Source organism: Schistocerca nitens, chromosome 1 (assembly GCF_023898315.1).
Source record: "Schistocerca nitens isolate TAMUIC-IGC-003100 chromosome 1, iqSchNite1.1, whole genome shotgun sequence".
NCBI lineage: Eukaryota > Metazoa > Arthropoda > Insecta > Orthoptera > Acrididae > Schistocerca > Schistocerca nitens.
Genome location: NC_064614.1, coordinates 957,455,850 through 957,467,887, shown reverse-complemented (window position 1 = coordinate 957,467,887; position 12,038 = coordinate 957,455,850). Strand labels below are relative to the sequence as shown.

The 12,038-nt window shown below is 42.3% G+C and overlaps 1 protein-coding gene across 1 annotated transcript in view; it reads left to right on the top strand.

Moving 5' to 3' along the window:
- The window catches only part of LOC126194753 (probable ATP-dependent RNA helicase DDX47), a 66,458-nt gene that overhangs the window by 32,928 nt on the left and 21,492 nt on the right, over window positions 1-12,038 (top strand). The window lies entirely within an intron of this gene.

The window sequence follows — 12,038 nt, the reverse complement described above, 5'->3', positions numbered from 1 at the left end:
TTATTTGTCACTTTCTGCCATTAACACTGCTATGTCAGAAGTCATTTACCTTTCTTTATTTGATTATTGTATGCAGAAACATTTTCAAAAGAAATTATAAAAACCTAGTAAAAATGTTAAAATATAATTAACATGAAATGAGAGTACACTGTGAGTAAAAGAAGACAACATTTGCATGTTAATTTCCCTGCTTTACTTTCCAGAACAACTGATATGTCTTTAATGAAGCTTGTGTTGTTGTATTGAGATGGTTTTCAGTTTTGTTGTATCATTTCATCTGTCATGTACAACTAGTGATCTGTACTTTCTCACCTCATTTAAGGCTAATCTGCAGATCATTACATAATATAACAATGTTGTGGAAAGGATAGATTGCTACTCACGGTAAAGATGACATGCTGAGTTACACACACACACACACACACACACACACACACACACACACACACACCAGAAAGACTGTTACACTTTGAGCTTTCAGCAAAGACTCCTTCAGAAAGGAAACATTCAATCAAGCAAGGACACCTCATCCACACATGACCACCATCTCTGGAGGAGCCGGAGATAGTGTTGATATGTGTGTGCATGTTGCTTTTTTAAAACCCCAGAAGAAAGTTTTAGTCGAAAGCTGAATGTGTAGCAGTCTTTTCATTGTGCCTTTCTGCAATTTAATGTGTCACCTTTACAGTAAGTAGCAATTTGTCCTTTTCATAATATTGTTGATATTCCAACCTGGGCTGTACATTACATGACACAGCTTGATATAAAAATGCCTTCATAGCATACTTCTGTTAAGAATGTTAGTTACTGCTAGTTACAACTATTGCTAGGGACCGGAAAATGCAATATGTATTTTTAGCAAAATTTGCTTTTTTTATTTTTTTTTAATTTTTTTTTAACAATTAAATGAACAAATGTAAAAGGTAGTGATTACACTTGCCTGAAGACAAAGCTTTAGTGGCTTGAAATCAACTGTTAATTAAAAAGAGGTGAACAGCGAAGTTTCTTGCTGGAACATTTGCTTTTATTAAAACTTCGGCATTTGGTGAACTGGATCAGTCTCTGATTTGAGGTGTTTGTTAAAATTATCTATCTTCACCTGCCAAATTCAATAATTACAGAATCTACAGATTTTCGACCTTTCATGGACATTCATAGCTATGATACACATACTTTACAATGAAATAATTTAATTGGATGGATAAAATATCTATGCACTAAGGGGCAGTGGAACACACACATAAAAGAAGGCTGTAATTAGGCAAGCTTTCGGAGTCAATGGCTCCTTTAGGCAGAAGGCTTTGAAGGGGAAGGAAGAAGGGTGAAGGAAAAGGACTGGAGAGGTCTAGGAAAACGGATAGATTTCAGGAAAGTCACCCAGAACTGTAGGTCAGGGGAGACTTACGCATGGGATGAGAAGGAAAGACTGATTGTTGGGGATTGCAATGGACGAGATTTGAAAACCTGAGAGTTTAAAGATGGAAGGCAGAGATTACTGTGTAAACATCATGCATGAGTTTATAAGAATGAAAAAGTATGTAACAGAGGTGGGAGGCGGCAGTGAGAAATAGATGGATAAGACAATGAAAGATGTAGAAAACTGAAAAGGAGTGACAAAAAGAGTAGTCACTGTGAAGAAATGCTGAGATGGAATAAATTAATGTAAACTGAGGCCAGTTGGGTGGTGAGAACCAAGGACATGTTGTAGCGCTACTTCCCACCTGCGGATTTGTCAGAAACTGGTGTGGGGAGGGGGGGGGGGGTGTACCTAGATGGCGTGTGTAGTGATACAGGCACCGAGGTCACAACTGTCATTTTATGGAGGATGCTCTACAACAGTATATTGCATATTGCCAGTATATACTTTCTGCCTATGCTCTTTCATCCAATCGATAATTTGGTGGTAGTCATGCTGATGTAAAAGGCAATCAGTGTTTTTATAACAGCTGGTATATGACCCAATTCATTTCACAGGTAGCTCTCCCTTTCTTAGTGTATTAGTGTATGTTTTTCCATTTACAGGGCTGCTATAGGTGGTGGTAGCAGGGTATACTGGCAATATGCAGTGTTCTGTTGCAGAGCATGCTCTACAATGTGACAGTCGTGACTTTGGTGGCTGTTTCACCTCATGCGCCATCTCGATTCTCCTCCCAGACACCACTTTCTCAGAACTCTGCAGTTGAGAACTGGTGCTACATGTCCATAATTCTTGCCACCCACGTGGCCTCAATTAACATTAATTTCTTCCATCTCAGCATTTTTTCGCAGTAACTACTCTTTTCTTCACTCCTTTTTAGTTTTCTACATCTTTCATTGTCTTACCTACCTACTCCTCACTGCCCACCTCTGTTATGTACAATGCACTTAGCTCTCCATTCTTATTAACTAGTGCATGATGTATAAGCAGTAATGTCTGTCTTGCATATAACTGTGTCTTCCACCTTCAAGCTCTCAGGCTTTCAAATCTCACCCGATGCAGTCCCCAACAATCAGTCTTTCCTTCTCATCCTGTATGGTAAGTCTCCCGTGACCCGCGGTTCTGGGTGACTTTCCCAAAATCTACCCCTTTTCCTACACCACTCCATTCCTTCTTTTTCACCCTTCTTCCTTCCCCTTCTGCTTAAGGAAAGCTTGCCTATTTACAACCTTCTTTTATGTCTGTGTTCTGCCGCCACTTGGTGAGCAGATTTTTTATCTATCCAATTAAATTATTTTTTCAAAAACTGATTGCTTTCATTGTTACATACTTTACAACATTAGACAGAACTGATAAGGCATTTGGCAGAGAAGTAGAATCAAAGATAACTCTATTCACGCATTAGGGGAAGAATTTCAGTGCGGTTGAAATACACTGACAAGTTTTGTTTTCTAGTTGCTGCAGTTCAGTGTGTGAATAGCATGTACTGGCAGATGGCTATGAGTATAAACAAACTAGAATTTTGACCACCAGAGGGGAGAAGAGCTGTGTGGGGAAACGAGCACCGCCTCCTCCTGCAAGGCAATACCTACACCCATGTTCTGCATATCTGCGAAAGCAAAACTGACACATGGTCACAGGAACCACCAATCCTTTCTGGTGTTGTGAGGGCTGTAATCAAAATCCGTGGTGGTCCAGGATTCACTCATTTCAAAATAAGGAAAGAAACCAACGAGCAAGGGGATGGCTAACCCACAGTTGCTTGCTGGTGTTAGTGGTATGTTGTGAACAAGATAACTCAGGCCTGCTAAAAGTTTCCACATTGTATCAACGTTTTATCTTTAGCAAGCGGACAAAAGACAAATACGTGTTTCTTTGCTCTTGGATGCTAGGTCCCACAGCTGAGTACTAATTTGCATTATGCAGTGTGTATCATATACAAACCATTCTGCCACTCACAACTGGTGTGGCACCAGAGAAAATAATGCACTGGTACAGCTTTGTGTGTGTGTGCACTTCTGTATTTCGCAAAAACATTCTTAGGCCCATGATCTCCCAAACTGGGCTTCGCCGGATGACGTGCAGTACCAGTAACTGAAAACTGGTTACTTTTTTACATTTATAAGCAGAAAATAAAGCTGTTTTAAACCATGTGTGATAGAATAGTTTTATCTGAATAAAGTTCATTTTAAAATACCATATATTGGGTAATGTCATGTTTCTGTATGTTGATGCAGAATTTGCATCTGTTCTTGCATTTATCGCAAAAAGCATGTTTTTTGCAGCCCTAACAATTAAATAATCACAGGTAAATTACATGAAAGAATCTACATGAAACTTAAGGATACAGGGTATGTATAAATGGTGGAAAAATCAAAAATTTTTATGACTTTATTAAATGCTATAGTGTTTCCTGATTACATTGATATGTACACTATAGGGTTTCAAATGAAAAATGATCTATATGTACCAAATTTTAAAGTTATGGTCATGTATGCAGCCACGCCCCCTGTATTTCTGTTTCCAGCGATTATATGTATGATACATTGTATTTATTGGTAGCAGTGCGGGTTTCTAGTGTCTGTAAATGATTATCTTTGCTAGCATTTACTTTTGTTTCACTGAAGCAGTTTGTTCACACGTTACTGAATGTTTGCTGCCCAAGCACTACATATATTTGTGGAAGTGCATATCCTTTAGTGTAAAATAAATACGAACTATGCCATGCATCAAGAAATTCAATAAAAGGAAATTTTGTGGTAACCAGTTCACAAACAAAGCTAACCACACTGTTGGAAGTAACCTATGTATCAGTTCTTCAGGGAAGAACTCCCACATGGCTTGCTTCCTGGTGATTCAAATTTTTTTGTTAACAGTGACGCTGTTTGTAGAAGATTTGTTGTTGTTGTGGGTATTGTATCTTCTGTGATAAAGGAATTGCCAAAATGTAAACAATGTGATGGTGTAGGCTGTCTGGAAATAACTGAACAACAAAGTAGCTGGAAGGGTTTAGTGTCAAAATTAGTTGTTCTGTGTAGATCCTGCAATAAATCTACCTTGAAAATGACTTCGAACAATGTGCATAATTCATATAATGTGAATTTGAAGTTAGTGTATGCAATGCGTGCAGTAGGAAAAGGAAAAAAAGCTGCTCAAATGTTTTGTGGTTTGGTGGACCTTCCTTCTCCTCCCAGTAGGTTCAGGGTCCTCCTCCTGCCAGTGGGTTCAGCAAGTACATAAAAATACTTTTAAGTGCCTTGACGGTTGTGTGTAAAGCATCTATGAAATATACAGTAGAAGAAACTGTAAATATTAGTGGAACCAGGGACACTGCTGTTGCACTTGATGGGACATGGCAACATCGAGGACATCGTTCCTTGAATGGCGTAGTAAGTGCTATTTCTCTTTAAAATGGAAAAGTTGTTGATATTGAGTGCTTATCTAAATACTGCCATACCTGCCATGGTAACACCGAAGGACATATTGAACATCAGTGTTCTAAGAATTATGATGGTTACAGTGGAGGTAAGGAGTGTGATGGAGCTCTAAAAATATTTCAGAGGTCGGTACCTGTTTGTAATGTTAGATATACGAAGTATGCCGGCCGAGGTGGCCGAGCGGTTCTAGGCACTACAGTCTGGAACCGCGCGACTGCTATGGTCGCAGGTTTGAATCCTGCCTCGGGTATGGATGTGTGTGATGTCCTTAGGTTAGTTAGGTTTAAGTGGTTCAAGTTCTAGGGGACTGATGACCTCAGAAGTTAAGTCCCATAGTGCTCAGAGCCATACGAAGTACCTAGGCGATGGGGACTCTAAAGCTTTCGATAAAATTAATGAGTGAAATGTTTATGGTGATACCTTGGTAACAAAATTGGAGTATTGTGTGCATGTGCAAAGAGGATGGGTGCTAGACCAATTAAGCTACGAAGAGAAATGAAAGGAAAGTTGCTAACTGATGGAAAATTGCTGTCTGGCTGAAGCAGATTGACAGAAACTGAAATAGACCTCCTTCAGAGTTATTATGGACTGGCCATTGGATGAACTGTACCTCTGAATGATGTTACAGCAATGCGAAAAGCTGTATAGGCCACCTACTTTCATAAGTTGTCCACAGATGACCACCCTGTTCACGGACTTTGCCCAAAAGGAGCAGATTCGTGGTGTGGTTACCAAAAAGCAAAAGAAAGTGGTCAAATATACCATCATAAGCATTCTCTTCCTGAGCCTGTTATGAATTAAATAAAACCAGTTTTTAGAGACCTGAGTGACCCTGTTTTGCTTAGTAAATGTTTTCATAGGGGCACTCAGAATACAATGAAAGTTTCAACCATTGCATATGGGAAAGATTACCCAAGAATGTTTTTGTAGGACTAAATGCATTAAAAGTTGGTACACTAGATGCAGTGATATATTTCAATGATGGAGTGATAGGGAGGTTGGAAGTCCTGAGAAATTTAGGCATAAAATGTGGCTCTAATATGGAAGATCAATTGCTTGCGTGTGACAGACAACTAGTGCATGAAGCTGAAAGATACGCTCTTCAAGTTACCAAAGAAGCAGGAAGTGCTAAAAGGACTGCCAAGAGGAAGCTTGAAGACGAAGAAATGCTGCAGGATGAAGACTATGCTTCATGAATGTTCTGAGGCACAGTTTAATTGGACTCTTTATTATCTTCATTTGCAAGTTCCTGCAAGTTGTATTTCTCAGAATTCAGGTACAAATATTTCCTAAAGTTTATAAAGCATTGCTCTAATTTCTTTTCTATAACTTGCAGTAGTCCATACTTATGTTGTAGACCTAAGCTTTATTGCAGAATCAAGTAAATTATAGAAAAAAATAATGATTTTATTACAAAAAAATTATAAAAATAAAAATGTAAGATATATTTTTTTATCCTTGTAATATACATAATAGTTGGAATTAAATAGGTCTAGTACCTCAGCCATCATGTCATGCATATCCGGTAAAACTTTGGTCTCCTTCGAATGGATTAAATGGTACCTCCATTTGAGGAAGCATTTTGGCAAAAAAATTGCATAAAGTTCTTAGTAATTTTTTAATAACCCTAAGCAGGTTCAAAAGTATTCAAAATACTTCTAATTTGTTTAGAAAGTGTGCTACATTACCTGATATCAACAAAAAAAATCTGTAAAATATATACCAGGTGATTAAAAACTCAGTATAAATTTGAAAACTGAATAAATCACGGAATAATGTAGATAGAGAGGTACAAATTGACACACATGCTTGGAATGACATGGGGTTTTATTACAACCAAAAAAATACAAAAGTTCAAAAAATGTCCGACAGATGGCACTTCATCTGATCAGAATAGTAATAATTAGCATAACAGAGTAAGGCAAAGCAAAGATGATGATCATCACAGGAAATGCTCAATATGTCCACCATCATTCCTCAGTAATAGCTGTAGTCGAGGAATAATGTTGGGAACAGCACTGTAAAGCATGTCCGAAGTTATGGTGAGGAATTGGTGTCTGATGTTGTCTTTCAGCATCCCTAGAGATGTCGGTCGATCACGATACACTTGCGACTTCAGGTAACCCCAAAGCCAATAATCGCACGGACTGAGGTCTGGGGACTTCGGAGGCCAAGCATGACGAAAGTGGCAGCTGAGCACACGAACATCACCAAACGACGTGCGCAATAGATCTTTCACACATCTAGCAATATGGGGTTGATCGCCATTCTGCATAAACATCATACGTTCCAGTAGGTGTTTATCAGCCAGGCTGGGAATGATGTGATTCTGTAACATATCGGCGTACCTCTCACCCGTCACGGTAGCAGTTACAAAACCAGAACCACACATTTCCTCTAAGAAAAAAAGGCCCAATAACAGTAGATATGGTAAATCCAACCCATACCGTGACTTTCTCGTTGTGCAATGGAGTTTCCACGACAGTTCTAAGATTTTTGATAGCCTAAATTCTGCAGTTGTGGGCGTTGACAGACCCTCGGAGCTTGAAATGAGCTTTGTCGGTCCACACTGTGTTACTCAACCAATCGGTATCTTCTGCCATCTTTTGAAACGCCCACACCGCAAATGCCCTCTGCTTCACTAAATCGCCAGGTAGCAGTTCAAGATGCCGATGGATTTTGTGCGGATAGCATCGGAGGGTTACGCCTAAGTGCCAACCAAACAGTAGTGTATGGAATGCCAGTGCGACGTACGACTGCACGAGCGCTGACTTCCCCATGCATAGACGAACCTGCTACAGTCTCCATTTCATCCTGAACTGTCTCAGCAGCTCCGTCGGCCACTACAAGGTCTATCATCTAAACAACCCATGACTTTGAACTTCGAAATCATTCTCGCCACAGTTGCATTTGTCTGCAGACCTTTACCCGTTCAAACCCCCTTCCTATGGCGATAGGATCGTAATTCTGAACTAGCACATTCCCCATTCTGATAATACAGCTTCACTAAAAGTGCCTTTTCAAGTAACGTCAACATGCTGCGACTGCTGGCGTATCTGTTTCTCTCTCTCTCATTACAACTCCTTTTATACACGATTGTCATGTGCAGTCACTGACGTTTTGCTGTCCAGCGCCATCTGACGGACATTTTGTGAACTTTGATGTGGGTTTTTTTGTTCTAATAAAACCTCATGCCATTCCAAGCCTGTGTGTCAATTTTTACTTCTCTATCTACATTATTCCATGGTTTATTAAGTTTTGAAATTTATACTGACTTTTTGATCACCCGGTACATTATAAACAGTGCCTGAAAGAAGTAGGTGTTGATTTTTTACGTAATATTGAGGTGGAAAAGTACCCTGTATCCTTAAAACTTTTTTGTTTAATGGACTCATTTTTTTTTTCACGTAATGTTCTTCATTAGTATCCAAATAGAATTACAACATGCTGATTGTAGACAGATGCCAAGGACAGGATATATGGGATATATATGAGATTGTTCTGAAAATCATCCTGAGTATTTAGAGAACCATCTCAAGAGGGTAACACCTGAAACCTCCTAGTAAATAAAGAACACATACATTTAGTCCAGTTAATACAGGGGAGCTGTTGTACTGATAATTACTCCAAATGTATAAAGGCATTTTGCAAAGTATTTATTAATAGGTGTGAAACAAAACAAGTAACTGATTACCAGTGAATTCCACATCAAACATTCAGCACCAGGGATGAATATATTATCAATGAACAGAACTTAAAAGCACCGTACAGAATGCTTTAGCCTTGTATATTCGAAGCATATGTGTGAAAGACAATGTAATTCTCCCCCAGGGGGCTCGCCACTCTTTGACGGGTTTGTGCTTGGTTACCGCGGGGCCCCAGCCTTTGCACCACTTTTCCCCTTCCATGCTGTATGTCTGGCCTCTTGCTATTCTTTTTCCCCTCCCTTGGGGAACATGTCTGGAGTATTATTGGGAATGTTCTGCATTGCCGCTGACCTGCGAACAGTCTCAACTTTCATTTTGGCTCCCTTTTCCTTTCTCTGTTTCCCTTCTCCTCTCATTCCTTCACTTTGGCATTTGAGGATCCTATTTTTTCTTCTTCCTCCCTGTGTGCTCCTGAAGGCCGGCACACGTGCCCAGTGTGTAAAAGGTGACTGGGTAACGCATATAACGCGTAATTCCCAGCCCAAGGTCGACAGGTAGGGTTCGCACGTACCCCCTGGTACAGGCCAGGCTCTGGGAGGAGCGATTGCCTGATCTGTAACCTTCCCAAATAGCCGATTGGTCCCTCTGTCAGGTGTTTGGGAGGTGTGACCTGAGGTGTGAACAATCACCTAAGGCGAGTACGCCCTTTTGTGAAGGGGGGCCCGCAGTTGGAAGGAGCATGCCATCAGAGACGCTGGCAATCATGGGGGATTTCCTCGCGATGAGTCACTCATCCTCTCCATCGACGTCGACGAAACGTAAATGTAATGATGCTACTGATTTGAAGACCCTTCCCGCTGCACTGCGATTCCTTGTGGTATCGTGCTGAAGACGGTCAGTCCTTCACCACAGTCAATCTGTTTATTATTCAGAAAGGTATTGAGGTCATTGCTAGCACTGTGAAATCCTGCTCTTGTTTACGGAATGGCACTTTGCTTTTGGGGATGGCTTCTGATTCTCAAGCACAACAGCTACTTGTTGCCTGGCTTCTCCATGGCTACCCTGTTCGTGTCGAGGCACATAGAACTTTGAATTCTTCCTGTGGCGTAATTTACACCAGACTGCTTGACGGTCTAACCGAGACTGAAATACAATCTTACCTCTCTGATCAGGGGGGTCATTGCCGTCCATCACGTGCTGAAAACTGTCGATTCTTTCTTAGTGCCCACCCTCACTCTTTTCCTCACCTTTGATAGGGTGGTGCTGCTGTCCAAGATTAAAGCAGGATATGAAATCATCACAATCTGGCTGTACATTCTGAATCCAGGGTGCTGCTACCAGTGTCATTGTTTCAACCACACTCAAACATCTTGTCGACACCCGGTCAAATACGTAACCTGTGGCAGGGATGCACACAAGGGCGAATGTCCGCCTTCTTCTCCCCGCAGTATCAACTGCAATGGCAGCCATGCCGCCTCCTCCCGGGATTGTCCCGTGTATCTAGATGAGCGAGCTGTTCAAGAGATTCGGGTAAAGGAAAAAGTGCCTTACCCAGTAGCTCGCAAGTTACTGGCTAGTCGCAAACCCTGTGTTCTCCTATCTGGCACCTAGAGTTCAGTTCTTGTTACCCCTCGCTCCATGAAGGACATGGCCACGCAGACATGCGACCTCAGATTTGGCTCTGAGGTTGTGAAGTCGCCCAGTGTCAATGTAGAATTGCTGTCCCCCCATCCTGCTGTGCAATAAACCGTCAAACTCTCACCTAAGAGGGCAAAGCTACCCCCCACACAACTGGCAGGCAGGAAAGGACAGAAGGAGTACTCCCGAGAAGACTTCCTCTGTCCCTCCAGTCAGACAACACCCAAGTCTTCCTCTAACCAGAAGGGCTCGAAGAAATCTGCTAAAGACAAACGGTCTTCTCCTTCACCAACTCGAAGATACTGCTCGACGGTGTCGCCACATGATCACTTAGCCCGACCGGCCTCTGTCTTGCTGGTGCACTCCACCAACTGTTTTTCTGCATTGGTCTCCACAGACCGACCTCACAAGCATGCTGACACTTCTGTGAACCCCATGGGGCAGGATCCTCTTGCTTCTGTACCCTGTAGTAGTGACTCTCCACCAGCTGTCCCTCGGTGGCCACCAAGTTGACACCCCTACATCTCTTCCTCCTCATGACTGTCCTCCAATGGAACGTTCACGGCCATCGATCCCTCAGAAAGGATTTACAGCTGCTTCTAGCATCGCAGCATCCCCTTGTACTCTGCCTTCAGGAAACAAAATTGTGCCCTCAAGACCACTTTGAACTTTCACATTACGTACTGATTTGTTTTGACCTCCCCCCTGAGGTTGGCATCCCATCTCATGGGGGCGTCATGCTGCTCATACGGGATGACCATAGTCAACCCATTTCCCTGATGACTCGTCTTCAGGCTTTTGCAGTTCGCTTTTCCCTTCTCCACCTGACTTTCTCCCTCGTACCATTTATGTACCTCCATCCTTCAATGTCACCAGAGCAGAATTCCTTCAGCTTATTGGGCAGCTACCTCCCTCGTTTTTGCTACTCGGTGATTTTAATGCCCATCATCCTCTTTGGGGTTCTCCCAGGACCTACCAGAGGTGTGCCCTCTTGTCTGACCTTCTTAACCAACTCAACCTCTTCTGCCTTAACACTGGAGCTCCCCCTTCCCTTTCCGACTCTTCGCACACCTATTCCCATTTGGACCTATCCTTTTGCACTGCCCAGCTTGCCCATCATCTTGAGTGGTCCGTTCTTTCTGATGCCTGCTCGAGTGACCATTTCTGTGTGCTCTCCATCTGCTGACTCCTACCCCATCCATATGCATGCCCAAATGGCAGCTTACTAAGGCTGGCTGGCAGCTTTACTCCTCCCTGGCGACCTTCGTAGAACAAGATTTCCTCAGTTGTGATGACCAGGTGGACTATCTCACTGATGATATCTGTACTGCTGCAGAACATTCCATTCCTCGCCCTTCCTCTTTAACATGTCATGGCCCAGTCCCTTGATGGACTGAGGCATGCCTTGATGCAATTCGCGCACAGACACATGTTCTCCGCGTTTTTAACCGTTACCCTACGCTGGAAAACTGCATTCATTATAATCAGATGAGTGCAAAGTGTCGTAGAGTTCTTCGGGATAGCAAAAGAGCTAGTTGGATTTCATTCACTAGTTCTTTTAACAGTTCCACACCTTCCTGTGTCGTGTGGGCCAACCTCTTATGGCTCTCTGGAACCAAGATCCATTTCCCCATTTCTGGCCTGACAGTAGTGCCGATGTCATCATGGATCCTGTTGCTACATCCAACACCTTGGGCCGCCATTTTGCGAAAGTTTCAAGCTCTTCCCACTATTACCCTGCCTTCATCCATCGGAAACGAATGGAGGCGGCTCGGGCGATACCCTTCTCTTCTCCGAATCGTGAGTGCTACAATACCACCTTCACTATGAGGGCTCATGCTCTCAGTTCATCCTGTTTCTCTGCCCCTGGGCCAAATGCTACCCACATTCAGATGTTGC